This window comes from Pteropus alecto, unplaced genomic scaffold (genome assembly GCF_000325575.1).
Source record: "Pteropus alecto unplaced genomic scaffold, ASM32557v1 scaffold109, whole genome shotgun sequence".
NCBI classification, from domain to species: Eukaryota; Metazoa; Chordata; class Mammalia; order Chiroptera; family Pteropodidae; genus Pteropus; species Pteropus alecto.
In genome coordinates, this window is record NW_006494608.1 from 10,637,686 (window position 1) to 10,660,033 (window position 22,348).

Here is a 22,348-nt window from a genome sequence, read left to right on the forward strand (position 1 = left end):
GAGGTACATTTCTTTTTATAAATTACTATACTAAGACCTGAATCATCATCTACTTAAAAATTCAGCTGAAGTTAATATTATTATCAAAATAATTCATTACGTGTAACCTGCAGACAATATATACAATTTGAAGCATTTTAAAATAAAATAGTTTCTACCTTCTCTTCTAAGAGCTTATATAACCCTACGCTAACACAGTAGTGTTGGTTCAGATACTTTTATAGCATAATAAATATTTACATTTATGCAGTCAGTTAATTACATTCTTTGTGTTGGTTAATGAAATAAAATAAGTTTATTTCATTATCGAATGTACTACATTTACTTCCATAAAATAAAGCTAAAAGATCTTGTCATATAATGATAGAAACAAGATAGGTTTATCTAACTAAATGCAGTTACTTCAGTAGAGCACTGAAACCTACTGTTTGCCATCTGCAGAGAAGTACAAAAGGGAATATGATATATATTCTCATTGTCTGATTTTTTTTAAAGGGTGAACATTTAGGAAGTACCCACATGTGAGGATTTTAAAAGAATATTAACTGACCACATATGCAACCATTACCATGCCATGCTTGAGAGCTGTATTTTAGAATATGGCTTAGAGGGTTAAGAGAACATTTGAATTCTGGACTATTAACTTTATTTAAATATAACTGAATAAAACATCTAAGAAATTTAATAAATGGTCATAATATAAGTAAGTTGAAGAAGTCTTAAAGCTAAAACAAAGTTTATTCGAAACCAAAAAGCAAAAACAAATCCTACACCCAAATATTTTGTTGATGTAAATATTTTAAATAATTGCCACAACTATTGTCATGTGTATACACACACACACATACACACAATATCAGGAGTACATGATGTCAACTTGTCCCATTACTGATGGTATTAACTTTGATCAATTGGTTAACATAATGACTTCTAAGCTTCTCCTCTGTAAAGTTATTATTATTTTCCTTTTTGAAATTAATAAGCATCTATGGGGAGAAACTCTGAGACTATTTACATGTCCTATTCATCCTAAAATTTTCACCTACTAGTTTTACAACTCTTGATGATTTTTGCCCAAATTAATTATTATTATGATGGCTATCAAATGGTGATTTTCTAATTCCATCATTCTTTCTACATTTATTAGTTGGCTTTCTACTATAAGGAAGTACTTTCTCTTCTTGTCTGTCTGTCTCTCTATCTATCTGTCTGTCCATCCATCCATCCACCCATCTATCTGGACTTATGAGTTCTTATTCTATTCAATGGGTTATAATCCATCAATGTCATTACTTATTTTGATGACTCAGTTGTTCCAGATTTGGCCAGGGTAGGCCCCTTCAAAAAGGCTCACTTGTCTTCTTGACATGCCCTTATGATTCTTTGTGCAGTTCTTTATGTCATAAGAATATGTTCCAGGCTCATCTTGCATTTTCTTCGCTCTAACCCTGGAATTAGCTATTTTTTAAAGGATCCCATGTTCGTTTTAGTAGAGAATGATATTTGAAAACTAAGATCTTAATACTGAGTACGCTCATTGCTACTGGTCTGTCATTGCTTCTAAGTGCTCTCAGCAGACAGAGATAGGAAATAGATGCATGATTATGTTTATCCATACAAATTAATATCTATTTCTGTATCTATCTGTGTATATTTAAAACTATGAGTTCATACTCTAGTCTTAATATTTTAAGTGATCAAGTTTCACCATTTCTACTAAAACCCATCATATGTCCTCAATGTTGCAATAGGATTTCTACTTTTATACCACTACCCTTAATAATTCTATCAAACAAAAAAATGAAACTGAATTAGAATTTATTTCTACCAAATGTTATCCTAACAATAAAACTTATAGTCAAGTTTTTAAAGCCACAGATAAAGAAGCATGAAAAGTTTGTTTTATAGAGTCAAGGGAGAAATTAGGACAACATCCCCTGAATATTGATCTTCAGTGTAACGATATATTAAGTATGTCAAGAGTCTCTCAATACACATGTATGCACAAATTATAGTTATTAATCCTTGGCTATTACCAGCCCCTAATAAGTAGATACCTTAGATTTTAGTGTCAAAGAACAGTCTTACCTACCCTTTTGAGTAGTGTAAAATTACCAAGTAAAATTACATCGGTAATTACATTAGTAATTTTACTGCATGAGAAATGTTCTTTAAGCCAGCAAAATCTTGTAGAATTAATTATTAGCTTCAAACAACTTTATTTCCATAATAAACACCAATGAGATGGCTCCTATTGGCATCTATAACTTTATTTTCTAATTCTTTTAACATTCTGCTAAGATTTATGAATCTTACAAAAAATTTTAACCTACTTTGAACAAGTTATCCCCCTTCAGTTGTTTAAACAGAAACTATATCTGCAGAATAGCAACGGTTCAAATGGCAACTGAAAGAAAGCAATCAGAATTCACTTCCAGATGCTTGGCATCACACTGAAAGAACCAGGAGCTGCTTACAGCATTTATTGTTATTAATGCTAGTTGTACAATTGGCTCAGCACTTCTGAATGACAAAACATGGATGTCATACTCTCATCTAATATTACCTGTTGAATTGTTTAGTATGACATTCATGGCACTCTGCAATTTTTACCCAAACTATTTTTTGTAATTTAATAATTCACTTAGACCCTCATCATCTTCTGTTTATGTTGCTCCCTACTGACCCTCCCATATTAGATGCCTAGGAAACTGGCACATTTTCACAAAGCATAACGCAAGGTCATGGATATCCACAAATTCTCCTAGTTGCATTGCCTCTTGAAAGACTGTACATTCAAAATCAAATAAAAATCAAGTAAAATACTTATATGGGCCACACTTTGCAAATGCTGCCTCTATTCCTAAACTTTAAGAGTCTGGCTCAATTTCAGTGTCCTTTGAGAAACTTTGCCTGGGCAGCCAGCTCACAGTGGTTTCTTCAACCTCTCAATTCTTAGAGCTTTTGTAGGCTGTACCTGTCCCTTGGTACTAAGGTCATTAGCAGATATTTATTGAATATCTTATTATCATAAAATATTTCTCATAGAAAATTTAGAATTCCCCACTGACATTATGATGGCATTAAGCAATAAGACCTAACAGGGCAGGGATGACATTGTATTAATTTACACTTTGGGATGAATGTTCAAAGTGATGCTTGGGAACTAAGTCACAGAATTCTCATCAATGGACTATGTGAGTTAATGCTGGACACCTGCTCCCCAACTGGGCCATCACAGCCTAACTATGAGGCCTGGCACTTTTGTTCCATGGAAATTTGATCTTGCTCTATTTAATTTTTATTTAAATATTTTTTTGTTACAGTATAATGTATATACAATGAAGCTCACAAATATTCAGTATACAGCTCAATCAATTTTTACATACGGCCATATCCAACATGCTTAGAACTGAATTAATCATTTTCTTTATCCCAATTCTCCTATGTTCTCTTTGATAGTTTGAGAGTTAAATATCTCTTGAATTTATCTGTTCACTGTGGGATGAGATGATCTGGAAAAAGTTTTTCAGAAGCTGTAAGATATGAGAGGGGATATTTCATCCATATCCATGGCATTCACTATGAACCTACTTTTTTATCCTGAAGCTTTTGCCCATAGCCACACATACTTGGAATATCTTCACCTAGATGACCCCAAAGTACCTCAAACTAAACATGCTCAGAACTAAATTCATTATTCTCCTCCCAAACCTAATTCTCCTTCTATATTCTGTCATTTGGTTTTCTCTTAAATATTAAATTTGTCTCTTTCATTACTGCCATATCACCAATTACAATGCCATTTCAGTGATCGAGATAAGGTATGAAAAGAAACTGAACCAAGACTACAATGGTGGAAAAAAAGATAGAATACACACACACAGGAGAGATATTAAGGAAGTATAAATGCTGGACTCAGAGTCTTAATGAATGGGGGTGGCAGTGAGGGAAAGGAAAGAGTCTAAATTGATACTTGGATTTTGAAAAGTGGCTGGATTCTGGTACTATAAGTGACAGAAAATTCAGAAGAAGCAACCAGTCTGAGGAGAATGTCCAATATGTGGATGTCAAGTTTACAAGGAAATTCCTTGTACTAGAGATGTACACATAGCAGGTTCTTGATAGCATTTAGATTGCTTTCTGCAAGGATTACAAATTGTTTCTTACATATATTTAACAGCATAGTCTACCACTCTGTTGTCATGCAAAGGTTGTTGTCATCCTTTACTAATTCCTTACTATTAAAATTATCTTTTACTGGAATGGTCACATGTTCAAAAGGTACTTTCTTATTTTTTATACATTTTGTTCTTTTAAGGTTGGTAAGATTAAATACATTTTGGAATTTTAAATAGAAATTTTAGATTAATTACTGAAAATATTGATTTTCTGGTGCTACTAACACTTTCTATATTTTCTAAGTTGAAACTTCTATAGAGTTACTGATGAGTTTCTTGAGATAATACATAAAAAATTTTAAAATATTTTTCAAAGAATAAAAATGTTTTCTATTTCTCTCATACATGAGTTAGTCAAGTAACTGGTAACAAAATCAAAATATAAGATCCCTACCCCCAAAGAGCTTACAGTCAATGTAGTTTCAAGTATGTAATTTTGACAATGATTTCATGAGGAATAGAGGTTTGAGATATCATTATTTCCATCTTAAAGGTTCTGAAAGATTGCGACTTGCCTTAGGTTGCACAGCTGGGCAAATGCAGAGCCAGGCATGGAGCCCAATGTCCTGTCTGCTATCTTAGCACATATTTCACCTGACATTCTTCACTTGACATTCACACATCTAAACACTGCTATTTTAGGATTTTACAAATTGACTTTTTAAGTAAACTGTATATTAAAAGAAAAAAATGCTAAGTATTTAACATGCTATTTAAATGTTTCTCCTTAATCTCCCTATCCTTAATTATCACACCTCACTAATAGCTATACTTAGAGGATATGCATTTAAAAACCACTAAATCTCTTTTAAAAATCTTTCTACAAGTCTTCGTTGGCATGTTTTTCCTTTTCTTTCACACATCCAGGCAGCCTTGCCGAATTTTTGGTTTAGTTGTCAAGAAACTTTAAATAGACTGATAATTTATTAAACAATACAGATAGGTTCCATTTTTTTTAATAATTTTTGTTTTGGTTTGGTTTTTTACTCTTAAAGTAGATGGAAATTTTAAAAGCCTTCCAATATAGAAGAAAATCCTGGGACATGCCTGGAGTGCACTAAATAATTTCAGGTATTTACATGGCTCATATCTATTTACAAAGTTATAGTAGAATTAATAGAACGCAAACCATATTCCACTTTGCAAAGTAGATTAACATCCCTAAAATCAATCAGCAAAATTGCACACTGCAGAAGAGCTCATGGTGAAAGAAAAGAAGGTCTCATGTTAGGGTATCCTTATACTTGGCATTTTCAAACTGAAAAAAACATGAAGATTGATTCTGGCCAGGAATGTGGGTGGGATATTGTCAGAAAAACTCTGCCTCTGTCATCCAAACAGGCTGTGATCAGTGACAAACCGAATCAGAAGAATGTTGACTATCAGGGACAGAGAAGAATCAGCAGTGGTGCCACTTATCTGTGGATTATCTTCTTTTACTCATTCTGATAACCTATTGAGCACCAACCACATACACACCAGACTCAGGGCTAGGAACCAGAGGAAAATGCCGCAGCCCTACCCTCAGCAGCTCATTTGTCCCTTTATCTGTGTGGTTAATTCTTTGATTTCTCATTCTCCTTTTCAATTCCTTTACTGACATAAAGAGGACGTAGTTTGTGTCTGTGTGCATGTCTAAGTGTTTATTTTTAATTATATATTTAACAAAGTTTTAATTACCTCTTTTTCATTGCTTCTTTAGCTACTGTTGTAGCAAGTTGATTAAATATTAAAAATTATAATCTAAACTCGATGCTGTTTTTTTTAATAGTCACTGTGAACAGATGTTGCTTTTTAAAATAAGGGTTAGGAGAAATACTTAATGGTGTTGTTTTCTTTTTTGAGAAAGTACTTTTGGAAGCTCATGGCTCTCAGTAGAGAATGTGCATCTTGTGAAACATAGTACCTTTAGTAATCCAAGAACTACAGTCATGCACCAGTTAACGATGGGGATACATTTTGAGAAATGTGATTTCCTCGTTGTGTAAGCATCATAGTATGTACTTACACAAACCTTGATGGTATAGCCTACTACACTAATTGTATGTGCTCTATTTTTATAGGACTGGCAGCTCAGTAAGCTTGTTTACACCATGATCAGCACGAACATGTGAACAATTTTAGTATAAGCTGGGACACTTGGCTTTTCTTTTTGTAATGCAACTGCCTGATTTAAATTGTGGAGGCATCCACTTCAAAGAGGCATGCACTTCAGCAAAGGCTACCTCGAATAAACACATTGCCAGCCACACACTAGATAAAGAGGCAGGCCACCTCCCTCACCTTTGTCACCCCTCACCCCTCTTCCACACCCCCTGCTGAAGGTCCCTTGCTTTAGAGATCTTGGTTGATTTAGATAACCAACCAGTTAGGCTCCTTGTTTTTTCTCTTCCCTTGCTTTAAATTCTTGATCTTATGTTTTAAATTCACCTATAAAAAGTGAGCCCATGAAACTGATGCAGGACAGGGCAAATTCCCCTGTGTGCAGGAAACTCAAGTCCTGCACAGAGAGAAGAGGGTTCCTAGAGAGTGTAAGAAAGAATTGAAACACGCCAAAGTCAGAGTAAAAAGGACAGTTTATTAGAAAAGGGGTAACACTCCATAGACAGAGCATGGTCTCCTCTCAGAGACAGAGAGTAAAAGAGCCTGTGAGAGACTCAGAGGGATAGAAACAATAGAGACGAGTGCAGTGAGAGAGACAGAGCAAAGGCACTGAGGAACTGAGCAAAAGACACTGAGAGAGACTCCAAGTGTTCCGAGAATTCAGTTTATTATCATTCTTTAGTTCCTGTTGGTTACAGTTTAAAGACTTTCTTTACCATTTTCCTTTGATATGATCATACAGCGAGGAAGGAGGAGGGGAAGAGTATGTAGTGTGAAAAGGTAAGAACATGTAGAGTGAAAGGTCTGCTGGAAGTTCCCAGCCCTTAATCCGTGGGTTCTCTATGGTTTTAGCCATAGAGAATGAATGGTTTTATTTGTGTAGAGCACCACTTAAAGATTCTGTTTTTCCTTTTTCCCCTTCACAGTGTAGGAAATGGGTTGTTAGCAATCACAGCAGAAACTGCCTTTGTTCTGCAGGTGACCTTGTGGCCTGGTGGCAGGGCCGATCAGCATATTGCAGTCTCTGAATGTAGCTTGTATTAACATTTTAGTTCTTTTGCCTCCTCCCTACATTAATATCAGTAAATGAGTCAGCAGTAGTGAACACCAGGAAATTCATCTAAAACAAGGCAATCATAGTTTTCATTAGGTAAGCAAGATCTGGATCTCAGTGGTCAAGTGGTGAGATACAAGCCATACTAGGAAGTTAAAGAAGAGCCAGATAATAAAGTTTTTCAGCCATGAAGTTATTTTTTAAACTATTTTTTAATACATAAAGTATGCCATAGTACAAAATTTAAAAGGCGCAAAATAGTATACTATAAAAAATAAGTGGGCCTCTCACCCCATCCCACAATCCACACCCTCTTGCACAGAGGCAACCGTTGTTAAGTCTCTTACATAGCCTTACAGAAGTCTATGCACGAATAAGCAAGTGGTAATATAATATACATGCTTGCTTTTTTACACATAGATATACAATTTTTATATTATTGTAATGTTTATATGTATTATTTCAATGCATGAATGGAGTATACTTTAACCAATTCTCTGTGATAAGACATTTAGTTCATTTCCAATCTTCTGCCCTTTGGAAATAAGAGAGTAATAACCATATGCATGCTTCATTTCCCACTGGAATAATCATAATAAAAAGACAAATTCCTAATAGTGTGATTGCTATATCAATGGGTTTGCTCATTTAAAAAAAAATTTAGTTGTGCAAAAATATACATATCATAAAATATACCACCTTAACTATTTTTAAATGTACAGTTCAATGGTGTTAAGTATTTTACATTGTTGTGCAACCAATATGCAGAATGTTTCATCTTGCACACTGAAACTCTATCCCCATTAAACAATAACTCCCTATTTCCCTCTCCTCTGAGCTTCTGGCAACCACCATTCTACTTTCTGTTTTTATGAATTTAACTACTCTAGATATGTCATATGAGTGGACTCTTGTAGTATTTGTCTTTTTGTGACTGGCTTATTTTACTTAGAAAAACATCTTCAAGTTTCCTACATGTCGTAGCATGTGACCAGATTTTCTTCCTTTTTAAGGCTGAATAATATTCCATTAGATGTATATACCACATTTTGTTTATCCATTCATCTGTCAGTGGACACTTGGGTTACTTTCACTTCTTGGCTGTTATTAATAATGCTGCTATGAACATGGTGTTCACATATCTCTTTGAGATCCTGCTTTCAATTCTTTTGAATCTATACCCAGAAGTGGAATTGCTATATCAGGAGTTTTGTGCATTTTGAAATTTTGTTTTTACTGACAAGGTGCTCTCCATAGAGGTTGTAATAATTTATGTTCCCATCAGATGAATGAATGTCTCTTTACTCATACCAGCACTGTGTACTAACATTTTGATCTTTGTCACCTGATAGGGGAAAAATATATATAATCCTAGTCTTTATATTTATCTTAAAATGAGTAGAGTAGAACTTCTTTTCATGTTTAAGACTGTTTTAAAATAACAGTATAATAATAGAAAATATGAGGTATAGGAAGGCCAACAAATCAGAGACGGTGACCATTGAAAAAATAGTTTATTTCTCACAGTTCCTAAGAGAAAGTTCCCAAGTCACAAGGGGCGACGTGGGGGAGCACTGGGTCAGTCAGGAGGCAGAGGGAGAGGAAGGAACTGTGGGCAAGAGCCTTTATTGTGGTTTCCTTGTAAAGGAATGGGGGAAGCAGGGGAAGCAGGCTTAGGATTGGCTATTTTGAATAATTTCAGTGCATAAGAGATGTCTCTGGTGCCTGTCCCTGGGTGATCGGGGCAATTGTGAGAGAGCCTGATGAAGGAGATGTTTGAGAGTGTAGACTCGGGATTGGTTGGTTTGTATTTGAAAAGTGTGCCCCAGGGAGGAGGACTCCTCTCAGTGCCAGGGGAGGGGGACCAATAAGGAAGGGCAGGAAGCCAAGGCAAGGTGACTCAGGCATATTATCAGGTTGTCTAGAACAAGGCGTATCCAGCATAAGCATGTAGGGCAGATTTTAAAGTATCAACTTTACAGAAGCTAGAAGCACGGTTAATACAAAGACCTATTTGTACTTCCTTTTTTTTGTGAATTCTATTCATATCTTTTTTTCCATTTTTCTATTGTGTTGTTTTTTTCTTATAGATTCAGAGAAACTCTTTATATGTTTAGAAAGTAGGCCTTTGTATAATATGCATTGCAAAAATCTTTCTCTCAGTTTGCTGGATTTCATTGGAGTGTGTTTTTTCTCCATGTAGAAATTTATTTTTTTGTGTGCTTTTCTTTTACAGCTTCAAGATTTTGTGTCATACTTAACAAGATTTTTGTTACTCTGAGATGATAAATTTGTTTCCTGTGTTTTCTCCTAGTACATTGGTAGTTTGAGTCATCATATTTTAACCTTTGTTCCATCGGCACGTCTGTCAGTGTAAGGGGAAACAGAAAGGAGATGCCAGCAACAAGTTTAGAACCTACTGCCAAGTTTGTTATCTTCTGAGGCAAAAGTTCTTTATGCATTCTCAGCGCATACATGCCTGGCTGGAGGCCAACAGGAGTACTTGGGTGGCATCAGAGATATGAAATAAGGGGGTATAAAAATTACTGGACAACAAGTAATTACTAGATCTCGGATTAAGAAGCTAGGAATTTTGCTGTCTGTAAAGACTACGTCTAAGAGTGGACAGGTCCAAAGTATCTTAAATCTTAATAATTTGGAAAGAAAATTTCTGGTTGGGAGTGAGGAAGTGGTTCAGTAAAAATAGTTGTTCTTACTCGGCACGCACTAGCCATTCAGCCTTCAGCAAGTATCTAAGTTCTCTGAGCCTAACGTTACACTAATAGTACATTTCTCAGCTTATGATCCTTCAGGGGTACCTCACTGGCTTCCATGGTGGTTTTCACCCTCTTTTTAAACTACTTTTACCCCTTTTTTTTTTTCCAGTGGAAATCTTACACAGAAGCATGTTATGTAAAACAGATTTGGTTGTGATGGACCCTGAGGTGAAGGATGCAGAGGTGAAGATCCCCTGTTCTCTCCCTTCACATCTACTGTCACCACTAGCACCACTGCCCTAAGCCCCTTGAGGCACCTCTGCGGAAACTCCATGCTCCATACAGATAGTTTTTAGACTGAATAAAACTGAGCCCTCTCTCTCTGGCCTGTAAACACATATCAACACAGCCAAAAGGAAACACATATCTGTCTTCAGAAAGCCTTGGAAAGCAATTTGACTATACTGAAGTTTCCTTTAGAATAGAAGCCCTCACATCATGCAGAAAAACTTCCTAAAATTCCTCGTCACAGCAGATGCTTCTCTCCTACACACCTCTCCCACAATCCCTTTTAAAAACTCCCCCAGAAACTTGTTTTCATGCCCCTAGGCTGTTTTTTTTCCCCTCTGTATTTCCATCCATCTTCTCCTTTATATCTTTGACCATTTTATTATTTTGTAAAACAGTCTTCAGAGTTCTTTCCAGTTTTCCTTCACACTCAGTATCTTATCATCAACTCTCAGACCCAGGCACAGAACTGAGCAATCAACAGGTGGCAGAGGAGGTTACAGATAATTAGATTTGAATTCTCCTTGCCCTGTCATAAGTATTAAATGTCATCTCTTTGAACTTACAGTCAAATCCCTCTAGTTTAGTCTGGGCCACCATACCTTTCTTCCTTCTGTTGCTGTCGCCTCCTACATACTCCATGCTCTGGCTAAACTAGATGTATTGCTGTTTTCCTAATTAGCTCCTGATTTTCCAACCTGCTGATGCCTTTGCTCCTCCTATACCCAGCCCAGGAATACTCTCCTCCACACTTCTGTGCTTCAGATTTCTACCTGTCTTTCAAGGACAGCTCAGATCCCACCGTCTTCTTGAAGCATTCCACTTCCTGACAGTGTGATCACTTCTGTTTCTGTAATGTCCCTAAATTGTGCTTTACTTAGGCTTACTTACTTACACTTACTTTTTTTTTCCATTTTTTAAAAGCTACTCGATAGTATGGTATTTCTCTTAATATTCCTTGTGAACTCTTAGCTTACTGTGGTGTGTGTAGCCATGCTATTTTCAAAAGAATAATGTACAAAGTAATTAGTAAAGCCCTCCATCAAAATAATCACACTTCTGAATCGCTATTTTACAAGGCAAACTTAAAAAGGTGGAATTTCTTCCAAATTTCTGCATGTATTTTCCACATCAAGTCCACCTAAATTTTCAGATATTCACATGTTTAATATTAGAAATATTATACCATTGGAACCATCATGCATCTATATCGGTTTTATTATTTCTGGCTGAGCTCCCAAAGGGATATGCAATGGGAAAGCAAATATTTTTTTAAAACAAAATCAAACCTTTTCCTTAAGTGAAATTGAAAGTAGAGCCCCAAGGTATAAAATAAAAGTAGAAACTGCTCAAGGTGAACAGTGTTTCATGCATCATGCATTCTCCTGGCTTTCTCCATATTCGTGAAATATGTCTTCAGAACTTTAGGGCTGCTGGGGACACCTACTCCAGCAGTGTAGCATGATAAATACCAACACTGTATTCATCATAAAAGTATCAGTCTTCCTGTCCAACTTCCATAACTATCCATGATATCAGAGCATCTCTAGATTTCTAATCATTGGCACAATCAGATAAAGACAAAAATCTTACTTGATTATGATAGAAGTAAAAAAGTCACCTTCATTGGCCTCATTCATTTGTAAATTGTAGTCACATTTTAAAAGAATTGTTTTATGTAACAAATGAAAATAAGAATTTGGTGTTTACATGAGAAGTCTTTCAGCTTCCAAAGAACTTGCAAAGTGTTTTGAACTTAAGGAGAGTGTTTTCATCAGTGAATTCTGCCATGTAACCATGGAAGTAAAATAGTGTTTGGAGAGCATAGAAACTTGTTTGCCTTTTCTGTCAGAGTTGTTATAAATTCTGACTTAGCTACAGGAAAATAATTTTTAACCAATAGGTTAAGTAGGGACATTAACAAACTTGGAAAATATATTAATTTTTGAAATATTCCTGTCAACAGAATATTATGTAATTGTTTTGATAAAATACGAAAAGATGTTTCACCCTAAGCTAAGATTAAATTAGAATCATTTTCCACTTTATAGATTTACACAGAAAGTCAGAGCAGGGGTGATAATAAGGTTTGTTATGTGTGTAATTCACTATGCAATTACTATGGGTAATATATCATAGAAAATTAGCCCACTTTATGAGAAATACGCCAAGAAAGCGAGGAAAGCTGAAAACGAATAATGGTTCACACACGATAAATAGTTTGTAGATAACAGAGGTTTGTTTGGGTTTTTTTCAGGGAAGACTTTAGTGAGCAGAAAGCATTATCTCCCTACTGCAGTATTAATCACAGCAGCAATAACATTGCAAATGCTGTTAGGAAAGTGTCTAGCACATGGTCGGCACTCAGCAATTGACACCTGCTCATTATTAGTAATATTTAGATGTGAAAGTCTCTAAACAAAAATTAAAACAGTTCATGTGGATTAACTGAAAAAAATAATGTAGATTAACTGAAAAAAAATGATACTAGCATTACTGAATGGGAAATAAATGTAAGCAACTAGTTTCATGGACCCTTGTTTTTATAAATTTTCACAACATAAGCACAAATTATATTCTTCTCATAGAAGATGAAAAAATTTCCAGAGATAGAAGCTCAACAAGTTTTCACATTCTATGTGATCCTAAATATTCTAAAAACTTGTATGAATCCTTTGTAATAGAGAAGCAGTTCATCTTAAACAGTATCATTTTTACTACTCAGAGAAAAGTTTGAATGCTAGAGGTTAAAATCAGATTTTGAGAATTTAGAAAGTTATTTGGAAAATATCTTATTCAAGATACTTTGATAAGCATATAGCACCATGCTGTGCACATAGTAGGTAAGTGATAAATATTTACCAGATTAAAACAATAAGTATAAATGTAATAGTTATTTTAAGGGGCTCAAACAGAAAAAGCGGTTTATTTTTAAACGTGATTTTTTTTTTTTTTTTGCTTTCAGAAGAAGAGCATATATTCTCAGAGATATAGTGCAGATGCCTTTTGAAAATGGCTAGTAAAACAGTATAGATCTTTCTGACAGACCTGTGATGTCTAGAAACATCTGATCACAAGTTTAAGCAAGCTCATAGTCTTAATTTTGATTTACCCCTGGGATTTTAGGTAAGAAAAGATGCAGAGGCAGAATTGAATATGGGCATAGGGTCAGCAGGCTGCTGACCTGACAGAGAAGTTGTCCAGGAGTAAAAAGAGCAAATTAGAAGGAGCCATGCCATGGGGTTGAGAAGAAAAAGAGTAGTAAAGAAGGAACCGTTCACTTACGGTCAAGATGGTGTAGTAGATAGCAACTGTGCTCACCATCTCTCACCAGCACATCACTATTACAACTACACTGCAGAACACCCATCATTGGGAGTTGCCTGAGGTCTTGCTGAACAGAAGTCCTACAACTGGGGACATATGGAAGAGGCTACCTCAAGACTGGAAGGAAGTGTAGAGATGCGAAGCAGGCTGGTCCCACACCCACAGGTGGCAGTTGAGATTTGGGAGGGATGTCTCAGTTGAAGAGGTACTCCTGGGTGTGTGAGGTGTTTCGGCCTTGCACTGGGCTCTCCAGCCCAGGGTTCCAGTGCCAGAAAGAGAAGTCCACACAACTTCTGGCTGTGAAAACCAGCAGAGATTGTGACTGAGTGAGACAAAGGCTGAGGGAGTCACAGGCATTGCTCTCAAGGGACCCGTGCACAGTTACTCACTGGAGGACTCACTCACTCCAGCTGGGGCAACTCCTCAAAAGAAAGTGCCAGGGGCATATGGGAAAGAACTGAATTGTCTTGCTTTATGGCAAGGGCTGGAGAGGCAGCTTTCTCTCAGACACAAGTGCTGGCAGAATCCATTGTTCATTTGTTGAGCTCACCCCCCGCATGGAGTGCAGACATAGGCAGCTGCCAAATCTGAGTCTCTGTCAAACTCACTAATACCATTTGCCCAGCCCTGGTGATTCCCTGAGACCTGACCCTAACCAACTTGCAGGCCCACCCAAGCCACTTCCAGTGGATTTTCCACACAAATGGACTGTCTTGGCTCATGCTGCCAACTTTTCTAAAATCTCTCAAAGGTTCACAAAACTCCAACAAGCAACATCTGACCTTGGCGTGCCCCATACCTCTTGCTGAGCAGCCCCAAGTATGGCACTAGCGGCAGCTAGCCTCAGTTTGCAGCTTGGATCTTGAGGTACCTCTAAGTCAAGCATGAGGTGGTGGCCATCTGAAGATTGCTTGGTTACTCTTGCCAGGTGGCTCCAAGCAGGGCATAGTCTGTGGCTGAACTTGTACTGCAGCAGGGTCCCTCCTAAGAGACCCTGGGGCCAGCACACCCAGTGGCCAGCTTTGACTAGAGCTGGATCACCAACAGGGCCTGCATCTGAGGACAGCACACCCAAAGGGAACACTGGGTATGCACCAGGGATAAACTAAAGCAAATCCTGCTTCACAGTGTCAGCCTCTCACCAGTCAGTCCTCACAAACGATCAGCTTAAGGGTCAATCCCTCCCATTGACATGCAAACAGTAACCAAGGCTCAACTACAACAGGAGGGCACACACACCCCACACAAGGGGCATACCTGGAGCTCCTCACTTAGATGATAAGGGAAAACTGTGCCACTGGGCCCCACAGGACACCTACTATATAAGGCTACTCTACTAAGACTGGGAGACTTAAGAGCCCTACCTAATACATAGAAACAAACACAAGGATACAGCCAAAATGAGGAGACAAAGAAATATGTCCCAAATGAAAGAACAGAACAAAATTCCAGAAAAAGAACTCAACAAAATGGAGACAAACAATCTACCAGATGTAGAGTTCAAAACAGTGGTTATAGGATGATCAGTGAACTCAGGGGAAAAGGAGATGAACTTAGTGAGAACTTTAACAAAGAGATAGAAACCATAAAAAGGAATCAGTCAGAAACGATGAATACAATAACTGAAATGAAGAATACATTACAGGAAGTTAACAGTAGATTACATGAATCAGAGGATCAAATCAGCAATTTAGAAGATAAGGTAGCAGAAAGCCCCATCAGAATAGCAACAAGAAAAAAGAATCCAAAAAAAATGAAGATGGTTTAAGGGGCTTCTGGGACAATATCAAGCATACCAACATTTATGTCATAGGAGAACCAGTAGAAGAGAAAGAAGAAGGAATTGAGAACCTGTTTGAAGAAATAATGACAGACTACTTCCCTAACCTGATGAAGGAAATAGACATACAAGTCCAGGAAGTGCAGAGAGTCCCAAGCAAGATTAAGCCAAAGAGGCCCACACCAGGACACATCATCACTGAAATGCTAAAGTTTAAAGACAAAGTGCGAATCTTAAAAGCAGCAAGAGAAAAGAAGCAATTAGTTACCTACAAGAAGCTCCCATAAGACTGTCAGATAATTTCTAAACAGAAACTTTGTAGGCCAGAAGGGATTGGCATGAAATAATCAATTAAAAGCAAGGACATATAACCAAGATTACTCTACTCAGCAAAGCTATCTTTTAGAATCAAAAGACAGATAAAGAGCTTCCCAGACAAGAAAAAGCTAAAGGAGTTTACCAACACAAAGCCAGTATCACAGGAAATGTTACAGGAACATCAAGGAGGAGGAAAAGGAGGGAGAGGAGAAAAAGATAAAAAATATGAATTATAAAATGGCAGTAACTACATATATATCAACCGTTACTTCAAATGAAAAATGTTTAAATGCTCCAATCCAAAGTTAGGGCAGCTGAATGGTTAAAGAAAACAAGACCCTTACATATGCAGCCTATAAGAGACTCCCTTCAGATCAAAAGATATACACAGACTGAAATTAAAGGGATAGAAAAAGATATTTCATGAAAATGGAACTGAGAAAAAAGCTGGGGTAGCAATCTTTATACCAGACAAAATAGACTTTAAAAGAAATGCTATGACAAGCGAACCAGGAATCCCACTTTTGGATATTTATTCAAAGAAAGCTAAAACACTACTTTGAAGGGCCATATTAATCCATGGGTTCATTGCAGCATTATTTATAATAGCCAAGATATGGAGGCATCCTGGGTGCCCATCAGTGGATGAATGGATAAAGAAGAGGTAGTACATTTATATAATGGAATATTAGCCATAAAAAGAATGTAAAAAAAGAGAATGAAATCTTACCATCTGCAACAACCTGGATGGACCTTGAGGGTATTATGCTGAGCGGAGTAAGTCTGGCAGAGAAAGACACATGCCATATGATTTCACTTACATGTAGAATCTAAAGAACGAAATAAGCAAACAAAACAAACAAACTCATAGATATAGAGAACATTTTGAGGATTGCTAGATGAGAGGGGGCTGAGGGACTGAAAAGAGGACGGGATTAAGAGGCACAAATTGGTAGTTACAAAATAGGCATGGGATATAAAGTACGGCATAGGCAATGTTGTAATAACTATGTACAGTGTCAGATGGATACTAGATTTATCAGGGTGATCACTTCGTAAGTTAAATAAATGTCTTACCACTATGTTGTACACCCTACACTAATATAATGTATGTCAACTATAATTGAAAAAATTTTATTTTAAAAAAAAAGGTACATTCAAGGAATAACAGTAGCATTAATAGTGTAGAACTTGTTATAGGGGGTTTAAAGAAACTAAAGTTCTATTTTATTTTAATCTATTTTATGTAATATTGCTTAAAATATGCTAACTATTGACCATAGTGGTTTTTGTTGTATTGACTTTTGACTACATGTAAGAGCTGCATATCTATTTCATTTCAATAGGAAGGTGTCTTGTGTATTTTAGTGTATAAGTTACAAATTGAATTTTTAGCATGCATGTGTATCATATAAATACAAGTGTGTTTGTGTTTGCGTGTACCAAGAGGGGAACCTACCCATGAGAAGAGGACTGCATTCATTTCCTTCTGAGCTGCACTCAACATGAAGCGATCATTGCCAGTCCAATTCATTTATAGCCATTCCAGTGTTAATGTTTTGGAAGCTATTAGAAATGTGAGATTTAGGTTACATCTAACTTGGATAACTTTGGGGAAATATTTGTGAATGGAACAAGGTTTAAGATCATTAGTGTTTCTAAAATAAAGAGAAAAGGAGTAAAACTAGTCTCTGCTTAAGGAAAGGGTTATAATGATAGCAAACTCATACCCTAAATGACCGTACATGATTTCTCAAACTCGAGCATTACGCTATTAACAAAGAACATTTTTGTCTGTGGCCTAGTTCATATTTCTTTTGCTATATACATATACACACACACACACACACACACACACACACACTGTTACCTGCATGACAGCATTTCATCCTCACCAGGTGGTGTCTCCCAGAAGATGCAATAAGTCATTGCCTCCTCCCTTCATTGTGAAGTGACTGCCTAAGCCTAAAGCAATGATTTGTAGAATACTATTGTGTAATGTCATAATGGCTCTAAGACATCTAGTAACTCAACAAAATAGTTGCTGGCAGAAAAAGAAAAAGCACATCCAAATCTAAAATAATCTAGAGAAAGTATCTGTTCCAGTGGGAATAAATCTCTACCCTCTCCATAAAGAAGCAGCCCTGAGACCTCTCAAATGACAGTTACAGGGTGTGTGAGTGAGTGGATGGGATGCAACTGTGATGGTTCTTACATATATCCTTCTGTGTAAGTCTGCTCCATGTACATTATTTTCTAGGTTATCTCACCTAGTCCCATGAATTCATTACCATCTATATTCTAGCAACTTTAAAATGTATTTATGAACCTTAAATATCTTCCCTGAACATCACACTAATATCCAAATGCCCTCTACATGAATATCTTAGAGATATTTGAACTTAGAATATTCAACTGCAGATCCCCGCCCCCAAAACAGGCTCCCCCTTTAGACTTCCCCATCTCAGTTAACAGTAACTCCATCCTTCTAAGTTCCTCAGGCTGAAATCCTATAGTATTTGATGATACCTCTAATCTTTCACTTCTGTCCACCCCTGATCTTTGATCAGCAAATTTTCTCAGCTTTACTTAAAGTTCGACTTCATTAGAACCACTGTAGTGCGTGCTTCCATCATCTCTCTCCAAGATTATTGCAAACTGGATGAGATCATGTACCTCCTCTGATCAAAACCTTTATGTTTCTTACCTACTCAGAGTAAAAGGCAAATCCTTATCATGACTTACAAGGTCCAGATAATCTGGCAGCCTCCAACCCCTCCCCTTGATTAACCCCAACTCCCCAACCTCTCTCTGATCTCACCTCCTAAACCCCCTCCACCCCATACTGTCTGCTTTCCTACTCCGGCCTCTTTGCTGAACCTACATCATGCCAAGCACATTTGCACCTTATGCTCTCTTTGCTTGGAACATACTTCTCCACATATCTGCCTGGCATGCTCTCTCATATCTCAAGTCTTTGTTCAAATGTCACCTCCTCAGAGAGGCATCCCCAGACCACCTATAAAAAAACAGCACCCCTCCTCCGATACTCCTTATCTCCCTTACCCTGTTTAATTTTTTATGGCATTTATCATATACTGTTTGTTTATTCATCTCCTCTGATAAAATATAGATTCCACAAGTACATGGTTTTTGTATGATTTGGTCACTAATCTTTGGCTTCCTACAAGACTGCCAGCACGTGATATACATTCAATATATACTTTTTGAATGAATTACAGCTAAACCCACTCCAGCATTTCTAGCTCCATAAGTCTTTTAGTTCCAAGACATTTTTGGCTTCTTAACTTTAGTTAGCACAAGCTACTGTTGAATCTAGGTATGTGTTAACTAATCAAACAAACCATTAGAACCAAACATATCTGCTCAAGTTAGCCCATTGAACTCAGAATTTCTGGTAAATATACTTACATCAATGAATTCAGTCACATATGAAATTCTGTTCTTTATTCCTTAATCAAACAACATCAAAATCTGTCTCCACATGTATTCCCCAGTTTTCTGCTGATATAAATGAGCAAAGTTGTGTAAAAGCTTCTCCTCTGATTTGACTTTATAATTGACATTAGAGCATGCCCTGTTACAGAGCTGGAGATGGTGGGGAGTGGGATGAAGAAGCCTAAGGAGAATTAAGGTTGCTTTCTCAGGAGAAAAAGCAACAGTGTTTTATAGCAAGAACAGCATTAGGGACCATTTAAAGGAGCAAGGGAGGCTCAGTCACATTTGAGAATTCAGGGGCCTCTGAATTCTCCAAAAACACCTAATTTCCCTCATTTCTATTCTCACTTCCTACTCTTCCTAATCAATAAACAAAAGAAATCTGGCAAAGCTATGATTCAGTAGACATTGCAACTTGGCAATATACAGAATGAAATTACAATTTGGATTCAGTCAACTTTGCTTGTTATCTCTGGGGAGAGGGAGGAGATTGGAATTGAAGGTGGTTTGTAATCTGTAATTTAAAAAATCAAAGCATTCATGGATTCTATATGATTAAAGTTAATTTCAAAATTACAATTAGAAGGAAGTATGAAAAGTATCTTTTCTTTAGGAACTCAGGTAGAGCAATGACTGTCTGCCCAGTACAGCCATACCCCTCTGAATGGCATGTACCCAGAGGCATGTTCCCAGAACTCCTTCTAAAAGTTTGCCGTTGTTATGTACCCAGTCCTATAGTATACATCTGATCCTGTCTTGCCATATTTTCCCCTGGCTGTAATCACTTCTCACCTGTATTTACCATCTCCCAAATCCTCTAATTTGACAGTAACCACTACTTCCCCAGTTGTAACTCTGGCTTCTTTAGACTACAGCCCTTCCTCTGTGGTAACATATTCATGAACCACTTTGAGTAGCAACACTTGTCTCAGATATCCTTTACAACCTAGACAAACAGATCGATCTCAGGGTAGAACCTAGACAATTGTTGAATGATATAATGTATAATAAAGAATATATAAGATGGTATAGGACAAAAGAGGAGAGGTACCAACTCCTCATAATGTCATCAGAGAAGACTTCCCAGAAGAGATAACTATTGAGGAGGAGGAGGAGGAAGATAGTACATATGTATGTTCTAGGTGCTTTACATATGTTCTCATTAAATCCTCTCAATAACTCAAACAAATTCTCTTGTTATGTCTATTTTATAATTGAAGGGACAAAAGAACAGTGAGATTAAGTGACTTTGCCCATGTTCACACAGCTTACAAATGGTGGAGCTGAAATTCAAACCTAGCAAGTCTAGCTCCTGAGTCCTTGCTCTTAATCATGGGTGAGAAGACAGAACTCAGCAGAGGTTGAAGATGGCATTCTGTCTAAACCAAGGGGACAGTATACACAAAGTAATGAAAATGTGAGAGAACATGGTTTGTTCAAGAAAACAAGGCATTCAGTATGTGGCTGGAGTGTGAATAGTGGTAGGAAAGGATAATGGAAGGGTAGGCAAAAACCAGTTCATGAAGGGGCTTATTTGCTGGATTTTAGCACATAGAAATGGGTTGTTGAAAGGTTTTAAGCAGAACAACAACATAATCAGACCATGATCAGAATAGTATATTTGAATAGTCCCTCTGGCAGTTATATGGAGTATAGATTGGAATAGATTGAAACTGGAGGCTCTGGTATTATTAGGAAGCATTTGCATTATCCTGAGAAGATGATGAGGGCTGAACCAGAGCAGCAATATTAATGATAGAAAAAGAGATGGAGTTGAATGCCACAAAATGAAACTGAAACTTTTGTATTTCAAATGTATCAACAGTATTCGAAAAGAGGAAAATAAAATAATGGTGTTCATGTGTTTTCCTCTGTCTTCCTGTTAATGAAGTAGTACTCATTAAAGTCTTCAAAGAGTCAAAGATATTGTCTGGTTCAGTAAATATTATACAACTTTTTAGACGAGAGTAAGTAGACAATTATTATTTCACAAACAATAATATTTAATGTTTCCACAGTGAAGAAATAAATAAATATGAAGATTAAATCTTTTATTTTACAAGGATTTTAAGACATGAAACAAACTTATTTATACATAAAGGAAAATTAGAATTATAAACAAGAGCTTATCATGATGACATTACCCATCACTTTTACCTTTAAAACCTGTGCTTGGGTAGCCATCTAAAAATAAGGACCAGCATATTTTATTACTAGAATATCTTTTATGTTTTGTATATTTAAGCTCTTTATTTATTAGAAGGTGTGTCATTAAAAATTCATTTAGAGCATTATTGCTTATCAGAAAAATTTAATTTTTTTTCTCAGCGATGAATGAATCAGTTCCACTTGGAATTTCTAAGGACTCAGTTTTAGTCAGTATTTTCGAAGAATGATAAAGCTCAGAAATAAAATCTTAATTAATATAACAAACATTGGCCATTGAAATGGAGCCAAGACAAGACTCTGAAATAATATACTTGTTAATAGTCAACCCACATTTATGAATATTGGCATATATTAGTAAATAGTTATCTTAAAGCAAAAGATTCTCTTATATATAATCTATTTCCATCAACATCCTAAAAATTATAAAAATCTAAATTATGTTTAATAATAAGTGACATGAAATGATTTTCAAAAAGGAATTTTTGTTACAAAATTTTTTATTAGAAAATGCCATAAAAGCATAATAAAATATAATATTTTAAGCCTTTAAAATAAGATATAAGGATGAGCTTTTGAGTATTTACATGGATTAATGAATTATATGCCAAATGCTCCTGAAATGATACCTAGTTCCCATTAAACCTGTGCACACTCACTATATGAGCTATTTTTCTTTAGAATTGAATTCTGTGAGAAGTCTTTTTTGATCACAGAAATTTACTTAAATTTATACATATATTAATAATTATATATGGTAAATTAAAATGCCCTTATCTGCAATACATACATTGTATAATATCAAAGTATTCTTAGTCTTAAAAAAGAAAACAGGAGAGAGAAATAAAGAGTAGATCAGTTGCAACATTTACGTTTGGTATCCTACTGACTAGATATGCAGCCTTTGAAATCTACAATGATATTTTACGCTTTGGACCTCAGTTAATTCTATTTG

General features: G+C 36.3%; 1 protein-coding gene across 1 annotated transcript in view; it reads left to right on the forward strand.

Annotated features, from left to right (window-relative positions):
* Positions 1–22,348, forward strand: part of CCDC146 (coiled-coil domain containing 146) — a 138,766-nt gene that overhangs the window by 20,594 nt on the left and 95,824 nt on the right. The window lies entirely within an intron of this gene.